Source organism: Thrips palmi, unplaced genomic scaffold (assembly GCF_012932325.1).
Source record: "Thrips palmi isolate BJ-2018 unplaced genomic scaffold, TpBJ-2018v1 HiC_scaffold_4, whole genome shotgun sequence".
NCBI classification, from domain to species: Eukaryota; Metazoa; Arthropoda; class Insecta; order Thysanoptera; family Thripidae; genus Thrips; species Thrips palmi.
Window position 1 is genome coordinate 10,157,440 of NW_023144631.1, and position 10,436 is coordinate 10,167,875.

A 10,436-nucleotide genomic window follows, 5' to 3' on the forward strand; every position below is an offset into this window, starting at 1 on the left:
GCCCGCGCGACGCGACAAAGATTTCGACCGCGGCGGGCGGCGGGCCTCGCCAGGGCATCGACGGCACTCGCGGCCCTCGCCCCACACTGCAAGTTGCATAATGACCGGCGGGGTTCGAGGAAACTAATTGGTGTACGTATATGTCCGTGGGCAGGTGGCGTGGCGGCGCGCCGCGAGGAGGGCCGTCGCCCTCGCCTCGCACCCCGCGCGTCGGGCAGGGCCTCAGGCCGGGCCGGGGTCAGGGTGGAGCACGGGGCACTCGCGGGGGTCCCACTGACATTGAGGTAAGGCATCAATCAGAAGTGCAGCCCGGCTGGCTGGCTGGCTGGCTGGCTGTCCCGCCCCAGGCGGCCCCGGCGTGGCCGCCGCCGCATTGCCTTGGCCATCGCTTGTCGACCAGGCTGGCACTGCCGTGGCATCGGGCGCTCCCAGCCCTAATATAGAAATGCTGCACACAGCCTGCCCCCGCCACGCCGCCACGCCGCCGGGCCCCAGACTGCCTGCCAGCCTGCCTGCCTGGCCCCGCGGGTACGTGCGGCGGACGGCCGGGCACAGACAGACAGACAGACAGACAGACAGACAGACAGACAGACAGACAGACAGACAGACAGACAGACAGACAGACAGGCGCAGCGTTGTCACAGGAAGGAAGTCATGCACGCCGTGCTGACCTCAGCGCCCCTCGATACAAAAGAAAAACACTCACAAAAATGTCGCTTCGGGTGGCGGTGGTTTCAACCAAAGGAATCCGGCGGTGCCGATGGCGCTGCCGATCCGCGGACCGCCATGTGTGTGATGTGTGTCAAGGCGCAAGAGCCGCGATTCCGCACACTGCGAGAGAGGCAGCGCGACGGTGGCGGTGCACGTTATTAAAGAGGCCGCGCCGCGTTTGTCGTCGCGGTCCTGACGCCGCCGGACAAGCCGTATAACACGGAGAGGCGACGGACAGGCGGGCAGGCAGACAGACAGACAGGCAAAAAACAACGGCGGCGACGAAAAAACGAGCGGACGGACAGACGGACGAGTGGGCTGTCGTCAAACGGCGCATTTCCCAGGCAATTAAAAGGATGACAGACTGGGCGACGTGCTGCTGACGCGTGTCAAGCGTGTCCGCTCGCGTGCCCGACGCGGTCTGGCCGCTACCTAAGCAGCGCGATTCCAAACATCGCTTTCGCCGCTCTGTCTCTCTCGCACCTGAACGGAGCACCCCGTGAGTGCGAAAGAGACAGAGCGGCGAACCGCAGTGCGGAATCATGAGATGGGTCTGCAGGCCGCACTGCACTGCAGCCGCGCGCACGCGAGGCCCGCGTCGTCGCGTCGTCTAGCCGGGCTAGCGCCTGCGGAGTGGCGGGTAGGCAACCGCGCGCGTCGGGGGTAGGCGCGTTCGGCGGGCCTGCCTACCCTCGACTTCGCAGGCGCTCCGGGCGAAAACAACCAAACAAAAACGCAGAAAAAAACAACAAAAACAAGAGACATAAACACGGGGCGGCGTTTCCCGGCGGCAAGGTGAACGGGGGGTAATCGGGAGTGACGAGAAGGCGGCCTGAAATAGGACGAGAGGGTCGGCGTGGGCGCTGCAGGGCTGCAGGGCTGTCGCCGTCCCTTCCCTTCCCTTCCGCACAGCGCGCACAGCGAGGGCCGGCTTCCGTGCCGCGACTATTTCTGTCCTTGTGTCCCGGCGCCGCCACCTCCATGCTCCGCGCGGCCGCACTCGGCTCCGCTGCTCCGCTCCCCGGCCTGCACCAAGGCCTGCACTTCCTCCCCGAGGAGCAGGCGAGGACGCTCTGTCTCGCTCGCACCCTCACACCACGCCCCACGAGTGCGACAGAGACAGGGCGGCGACCCTTTCGGAACGAGGCGGCGGGGCCGGGCGGGGCGCTGCAATGCACTTGCTGACGCGCGGCCGTTACCGCGTGGCGGCCGGAAGCCCTATTTCAAATTCCGAAATAAGGCCCTCCACGTTTTCCTCCGCGCCGAGCAAGACGTCAAGGGTTTACGGCGCGGGACGTTTCAGCGCGCGAGCGTGTGGGGCCTGGTGGGGCTTCCCTGCGCTGACTGCGGCGCGAACGCACGCACACACGCACATCGCACACTCACACACACACGCAAGGCGAACGCCGCGTGTTGTTGTCATTAGCCCGATTGGTAATGCCTGTTCGAGAAAGTGCAGGTTAGGTCTTTGTAGGTTAGGCGGGTCAGGGCGGCGCGGCGGCCGGGGCGGCGGGTGGCCGGGACGGGACACCGCCGTGTCGCGCCAGGGCCGGCCGTCATGGAGCGGCGTGTCGTCTGCCGGGGCTCTGCCGGTGACGCAACGGACACGCTCGCTTTCCTGTGCTTCCTGATGCCATCGCCGACCTGGCCGCTGCAGCGGTGCAGTCCGGCGCGCGCCGTGCCGTCGGCGTGCCGTCGGCGTGCCGTGTGGTCCGCTGTGAAAAAATGGCATACGCATCCATATGCATGTCCGGCGCGCCCAGCGCAGCTAGAGCACGGCGTGCGCGGCCACGGCGGCCATGCCCCGCTGGGGATGTGTTCTGCAGTGATTAACAGGTCCATCCCATCTCGCGCGGGCCGGGCAGCCCACATCGCGAACCTCGTTACGATAATTATTATTGCGATGCATCGCGGACGATGATCACGATCGCGGGGCGAATGACGTACGGGGCCGTGAGTCAATGGTCATTGCAAGGGTCGGGCCGGGCCCGGCCGGTCGGACTCGGAGCGTCGCCAGCCAGCTGGCCGCACCAAATCATCGCACGTTGACACAGCGCGGGGATACACACAGACAAATTTTCAAGCAGAGCCGGACTTTTGGTCATTTCATAGTAACTTTTCAAAAAAAGCGTTCGCGGCTCCGCGGCGTGCCTGGCACTGCTTTGCACCCAGGGGGCGTGCCGCGGCGTGCCGAGGCGGGCCGTCGCGTGTCCGCCATGCCGCCATGCACGGGCACGGTGCCCTTTCGGAAACGGCCGATTTGAATGTTAAGGAGACACCGAGATGCCACTATGTTTGTATGCATGAGTAGTGGCGGGGCGGGGCGGGGCGGGGCGGGGCGGGGCGGGCGGGGCGGGGCGGGGCGGGGCGGGGCGGGGCGGGGCGGGGCGGGGCGAAGGAGTGTCATGTCCAGCCGCTAAGCCGCGCCACGTTCTTTACCCCTTTCGCTTCAATTTCATCACATGCAGAGAGCCGGCTCGGCAGCTAGAGGATATTATGCAGTAGGAGTCGGCGGTGGTAGGGACGTGTCTTGCACGTGTCGGGATGATGTTAAAAACGCAATCCGTCAGAAGGCGAAGCAGGCAAAGCACCCCGAGTGTAATACCAACATATGCAGCCGGTCGGGCTCACCAACACAAGTGTGTGTGGCTAGAGCGTTTTCGCGTGGGCCGCCGACAAGCAGCGAGAGGCCAAACCGACCAGACGCCGAATCAAATGCGTGATACATATTCCGAGCTGCACTCCGTGTGAGCGAGCGAAAGGAAGAGAGAGGAGAGAGAGAGAGGGGAGAGAGAGAGAGAGAGAGAGAGAGAGAGAGAGAGAGAGAGAGAGAGACAGAGAGCGAGTGCGGGCCGTATGCATTCTTTGGCCGGCGCGCCACGCATCGGATCCTGCTGCATCCTGCGTGTCCCGGCGGCGCGGCACCAGGGCAAGACACCCTGGTTGCACTTGCCTCTCGGTGTGTCTGCGTTTAAAAATAGCGCCTTGCCGCGCTCCGCTGCCCCGCGCCTTCCTGGGCCGCCCCGCCCCGCCCCGCCCCGCCCCGCCACATCCATCGCTGCACCAGTGCATCAGCCAGCACACCCGGCGTGCACGCTGGGCGGCGCGACGCCCCGCCGTCTCTCGGGACCACAAACAATCTCCGCCACGGAATTTTCCGGGCCTCCCCCGAGAAGTGCCTTACCGCCATCGCGAAGTGGGGCAGCCGCCATTCGGGCGCCATTGCCGCCCAATTTCGGCCCCCGGTTTTGGCGCGAAATTCGAAACGGGGACGCGTAATGGGGCGGCTCGCCATTTTCGGGGGACGGCCAAAGCGAAATGGTCAGAGCCAAATGAAATTTCATCTTTTTGGGCCGGGATCGGATCGCCCGGCGAGTTCAATTAGCATCGACTTTGGGCGCGGGCCGGCCGGGTCACAAGCACAGCCTGCCGCGGGGCTCCGAGCTTTGTCCGGCTCCGCGCGGCTTCTGGCTTCCGTGCCGTCCCCTTGGAGGTTCCCTTGGAGGTCCCGGGCGTCCTGGACCAACAAGGCGCAGACAAGGAGACGCGGTGTCCGGACAGACACCCCGGCGCACCACGGCGGCCCGACAGCGACCTGGACTGTCTCAGCGGCCGCGTGGAAGCCGCGGAAGCGCCGCGGGGCTCGAATTTATCAATGGTTCACTTTGTGCGCCGCGCGTCGAGCTCGCGCCGCGCCACCACACCAACAGCCCATCCGTCAAGGCGTTAGGGGGGGTTTGCCAAATTGTGGGTCCTTTTGTGTCTTTGGGGCCCAAGGGTTTTCCTTTTTTTCGACGTATCGACCGGGGTTTTGATTCCTATGACTCGATTCATCTCCCCTACATCCCACCACTAACCAGCATGCATTCAAGATTTCCCTGTCAAAAAGGCTAAAACGGGCAAAATGTAACTTCCGTGCTGTCCATTGTCCAAAAAGTCCGTGTTTCAAGGCGAAATCTCCTGAACTTTTTGGGGAGAGCAAACCGCGAACACCTTTTGTTCCGTTGGCAACCGTTATGACCCCCTTGGATAGCAATTTATTCCAGTGACTCTCACCCCCTGCTTATTGGATAAAAAATGTCCCCGTGTACGGGTTTCAAACATCTCAGCTTTTGTTTCGCGCCTCAGCGCCGATCTGTTGCGAGAAAAGTTTGGCTCAGCGACCGAATGACAGCGCGGTTTCCTCTTTCCGGCGCGGTAGGGGGATTTTCGCTGCAGGGCTCCATTCCGGCTGGCGGCCATCAAAGGTTTAAAAACCGGCCTGTGTCGGTTTTTGGAACTCCGGTCATCAAAGCAAGCGTGTTACTTGGCCATCGATTTCGGTCCACCGGCCATTTTGCGCTTTCAGTTCTTAAACTTTTGGCGAGACACCTGTTCGATTTGGGGAAAGGGTTTGGGCCGTTTTCGCCGTTTGTTTTGATTAACTTCCGTGCCATGGTAACTTCCGTGCCATCTCCCCATGTTAAAATAAAAGGGGGAAAAAACAAAGTGCGAGAAAAACTGGCCTCCTTCGGAAAAGCGTTTAAATGCCCCTAGAATACAGGAAAAATACTAAAAAATTTAGAACGAGATATTTTTTCACTTTTTTTGGAGCCAAAAGGGCCCACAATTTTGGCAACTTCCCTTAGCGCGCGACGCGCGACGCGCCACCCGACAGGCGCGGGGCAAAGGCAAACCACGCCGAGGAAATTTACCCGGGGGCCTGAAGACACCCATTCATCTCAGCAATCGGCCGCAAAAAAACAGACCTTTCTTTTAATTTTCTTTTGGGGCCGAGCGCGCAGCGGCAGCGGGTCCCCCGTGGAGATGTGTGGACGTGGGGAATGGGACCGCTCCGACACAACTCTCCGCCACGCTCATCCCACACTCTACTCGCGCCGCGCCGCGCCGCGCGATGGCCGATGCTTGTAGTTAGTTGTTGCAGATCAAACAACATAATCACCGTGCGGAGGTAGTCGCATAATTGAGCGGGGAATGCAGAGCGAGGGAGACGGAGACAGGCGAAGAGGGAGGGAGGACGCCGCGGCCGTAACGCGGGTAGTATAAGCCTTTACGACGCGGCCGGGAGGAAGAGGAGCAAGACGAGCAAAAACAAAATACAGAAACGGAATAATCGGCGTGCTAAAACGAGGCCGCAGACACGCGGCGGCGCGCCGCCACTGTGAATTTCGCATTTCGCGTTTGCGCGTTTAGATAAGGACGGGGAGCTTGTTGTTCGGCCGGAGCGTGAAAGGAGGCGACGGCGACTCACTCCGGCAATCGCCTCGCGGCCGTTTCGGCATTAAGTAAGTACCAGGTAGCATGATGTCGGTGCCACCGCGGCACTGATCCGCGTCGTGATGGCGGGATTAATCAGACAGGCGGGCGGGGGAAGTCCCAGCGGACCGGCCGCGCGGCCGCACGCGAAGCCGTCAAGCAGACGGCACGCCGACATGGCGGCCGGGGCGGCCGGGGCGGAGCGGGCGGGCCGGCCTGTCGTTTACGGACTCCTAAACAGACCGGCCGACGGCGTAAATAACAGCTCCTTTTCAGCGCCAAAGCCGAAATGGAAGCGACAATTCCTTTTGCTGCTGACCCGGCCCTGCTCGGCCGCCCCGCGAAGGCGCGCGCGGTCTGCTTGCTGTCTTTAGGGAGCTTGTTGTTGTTGCTCCGGAAGACAGTTCGGCCTGATTGTAGCTCGTTCGCGCCCGCCACCAGGGCGAGCGAGGCCGCCGTCGACGGCCACCGCGGCGCCCGGCCCGGCTGGCGCGGACAGGTGCAGGCATCTGCCCGAGTGATGTGCCGCCACCCTGTCAGCACGCCGCCAAGGCCGCCAAGGCCTCGGCCCCAAGCCATCAGGCCGAGGCTGCCGTCGACGAACCACGCAACTCACGACAAACCCCGCTGAGTTGCCTCGGCCGGCCAGACACCGAGTCAGGATCAGGATCCATACTTGGTTGCAATCCTTCACGGCCGCGCCGCGCCGCGCCCCTCCCCGCCGCAGAGCCATGCAGCAGCACATGCTGGGCGTTCCCTTTCTATGCCCATTCCACTGGGCATTCCACTGGGCTTCCCATTGACGGCGCCACCGCTTCCTGCAATGGCTTCCCTTTTCGCGCACGCCGCCTCGCGCCGCCTCGCCTCGCTGCCGCGGTAAGTCGCCTCCAATGGACGGCGCGCGCGTCCGCGGACTGCACGGGCGCGGCGCAGCGAGCTCTACTTGGCGTAACTCGAGCCGCCGCCGCGACCAAGCCCGCTTTTTGTCCGGCCTAAGCCTAATTCGCTGTTAAGGAGACGGATTAATTTGCTCGGAGGCTTTTAGAGGGCATCGCCAAGGATTCCTGGTATTCCCGCGCAGGATGGCGTCGACGGCGTCCTTGAGTCGGGCCGGTCCGCCGCGGCCTGCACCGCCTCTGCAGCAGGTGCACGCCGGCCGCCCTTGAGCTGCCCTCCAGTCGGACTGGAGACTGGAGTCTGGAGGCTCCAGACTGGAGCGCGCGCACCCCACTTGAACACGGCGGCGACACTCGGCGACCCACGAGGTTCCGGTCTTCAGAGCCTTCGGTGCAGTGCTGGCCTGGCCGGCCTGCCCGCCCTGGGGCTCAGCTGGTCGCGGCCGGGGGACGCGGGGCGCGGGGCAGCGCGGCGCACCGGAGGCGGCGAGGCCGTGCCGCGCGGTGCCGCACCTTGCCGCGCCGCACCGCGCCGCGCCACGCGCCGCCCGACCATCCGCCGACCCGGTGCAGCCCGCCCCTCCCGCCCCGCCGCCCCGGAAGGCGTCGCCAGGCGTCGCCAGGCCGTCGGGGGCGGCCCGCAGGCTCCCCGAGGGGGCCGGGGGTCGAGCCCCACGGGGACCGTCACCAGCCCCGACGTGAGGGCGCTCGCGGCCCAAACGCGGCCGGGGCGGCCCGCGAAGCCACCAGATGGCCGGCCCGGCCCCCCTGCCCCGCCGGCGTGCCGTACCGCAGCGCGCACCTTGAACCAGCAACCAGGCCGTCCCGGCATGTCCTGCCCGTCCTGCGAGCCTTGACCTGTCTCAATGCCTCGGCACTGGAACACGCATTCCTCCACGACGCGCAGGGCGAAGGGGGAGATTTCGCGGGGGCGACATCAGTGACTGGAAACGAAGTGCACGTTGATGCCCAGTGCGTCGCGCCGCTCCAGCCCGATCGCCCCGAGCTGTGCTACTCGTGCTACTCGCTGCTCCAATTGGGCCACCGTTGCGTCACCGAGCCCCGCGGGCCCCGAGGGCGTAGCGCGGCGTAGCGCCCCTGGCCTGCCCCACGCCACGGTCCGACGCGCGGCACAGCCGCCGCGGGTGCATCTCACAATGGGTTTGACCCTCGCCGTTTTTGTTGGAATAAAAAACAAAACAATGAAGATGGCACTCGGCGACGCCTGCCTGCAGAGTGACCGTCTGGACGTGGGCGTGGCGGCGTGGCCGACCAGGCCCAGCCCGGCGAGAGGAAGGGCCAGGGCGGCCAGGCAGGCGCAGTGAAAAACGGCCGTCCCGCAACACGCCGCGACAGCGACACGCCGAGGCGCGGTGTCGTCGCTTCTTTAACGTCTACATTTGACTCCGCGTTCGTTCGGGTTTCTCGCGGGGTTCCCGATCCACGCTTTCCCGTCGCAATAACGACACGAACACGCGGCGCGCGATGCGAGCCCGCCCTGCAGGCTGTTTCCGGACAGCGCTGCCGTCGTCGTCTCTCTCGCACTCACGGGGCGTGCCGCGTCGGTGCGAGAGAGGCAGACAGCGACGAAACGCTGTGCGGAATGAGCGTGCTGGCTGGGCCATCCTGGGCCATCCTGGACCATCGCCTGCGTGTGCAAGGTGCATCCTTCCTTCCCGTGAGACCCGCCAGGCGGACCGGCCTCCCTACGCCCTTTGCCAGCGTGTTGCATGGCGCACGCCGCGGGCCGTCTCTCTTGCACCCTTTCCAGCCGCCTCGTGAGTGCGACAGAGACAGCGAAAGGACGGTCCTTCGAAATCGGGCGGCAGTCGGCCCGCACGCCGAGCCTGGCCAAGGAAAGCGCGTCCTGCGATTCAAGTGCATGCTCACACGTTGACCGACCGACGCGCCACGGCAGGGAAACTCGCTTCCCCGGGAAAGGGCGAAGGGCGGCGAGGGGCCGCGAAGGGTTTCGGCGTTTCCGCCTCGAGAAGCCAGTCGAAGGTGGGCCAGCGATAAAAAAGCAGCGCGCAGTCGACGGGATTCGAACCCACGTCCACCGCGCCGCGGCCATGCCATCCCTGTCAGTCGTCATGGAGGCAGTAGGTGCCTCCAGTCCGCCCGCCCACGGGAGCCGCCGCGGTGCCGCGGTCCGCCAGGCCAGGGTCCGCCTCGCTTGCTTCGCTTGCTCGGCGGCAAGGCGGCGCGGCCGCGGCGAGCACTTGAGACACGGCTTGCTGCTTCCCGGAAAGTCAGAGTGTGTATGAGATGGAAAGGAATGGACGTGCCAGGCAGCCAGCCAGCCAGCCGGAGCACACGGGGCGCGGGCGAACTCCACTCAATCACACACCATCTGCGGCCCGGCTGGCCTGGCCACAGGCCGCCACCATGCCGCCACAGGCCTGGCCTAGCTTGGCCTGCCTCCTGCCTGCTCCTGCCCTGCCCGACTAGAGTCCGCGTTTCAAAAGAGCCAAACGCCTTCACTCCCACGGATTGGACTGACTGGCCGCCTGCAGGGTCGCGTTGACGAGGACGAGGGGTGGCGGTGACGAGCGTCGTCGCCGTCCTGGCGGTTTTGGAGCGAACGTGGACCAGTGGTGCCCAGCGGCCGAACAGTTGCAAAAGGGCTTCCCTTCTGCTTGGTGGGCATGGTGGGCCAGTGATGGCTCAATCCGGGCGGCGCGGGCCGCCACCGCGTCACCGCCCCGTCGGCCTGCACGGCAGCGCCCAGCACGGCACGCGCCCCAACAAGGCGGACGGCGGCACGTCGCGGACATGCCTTTTGTCAAGGACCGCGCCACGTCGACCACGTCGCGGCGAGCCTCATTGTCAAGCCCCGGCAGGCTGACTCCGAACTGTCGCTCTGTCTCGGCCGCACTCATAGGGCGTCCCGTGTGGGTGCGAGAGAGACAGAGCGGTCGCTCGCGACACCTCCACGGTAATCACGTCATTAAGACACCGCGCACCCTTTCAGCAACGCGCTGCCACGCATGCAAACAACACTACTTACATCAGCACATGGTGGTCGCGGCGCCGCTGTATCCAAAGAGGGTAACGGCGACCTTGTCGGCGGCGGGGTAGCGGTATCACTCCACCGGCGTTCACCGCGGCTAGCGCGGCGCGCGTGCACCGCGGGGCGCGGACCGCGCGGACGGCGTCCGCCTCCGCTCCTCAACGCCCGGCCCGTCCAGGCCCGTCCCGATCCGCCCGGCTCGGCTCGACCCGACCCGACGCGCTGCTGAGTCGCTGCGGGACTCGGCGGCTGGCTGGCTGTGTGCTCCAGCCCGCCTCCACGACGACTGTGCCGCGGCTACGCCAGGCTACGCGGCCAGAGCCTGGGCGGGCGTCCTCAGGGCCTAACTCCTCCGCGCGGAGCAGCGGGAGGGGGAGAGAGAGGGAGAGGGGGATTGTCACACACCGCCACGCCACGCGCTGATCGGGTGCGGAGGAGGGCGCGAACTGCGACCAGGGAAGGCCCAGGGCCGTCCGTCCGCGCCCTTTGACCTGCCCCACGAACCCGCTGGCTGCTGGCTCGCGTAGACAAAGGTGAGAAGATTCCGGCAGAATCCAGTG

At 65.2% G+C, this 10,436-nt stretch overlaps 1 protein-coding gene across 3 annotated transcripts in view; it reads right to left on the reverse strand.

Moving 5' to 3' along the window:
• The window catches only part of LOC117650090 (inverted formin-2), a 34,634-nt gene extending 24,632 nt beyond the window's left edge, over positions 1-10,002 (reverse strand). For 2 of the 3 annotated variants that reach the window (XM_034393386.1, XM_034393385.1), the window contains exon 1: positions 9,874-10,002. The gene's annotated coding sequence lies outside the window, so the exon portion shown is untranslated. Of the gene's footprint in view, positions 1-706; positions 726-9,873 lie in introns of those variants that run through there. The other variant, XM_034393384.1, reaches the window with a different exon arrangement.
• Between the last annotated feature and the right edge of the window lie 434 nt (positions 10,003-10,436).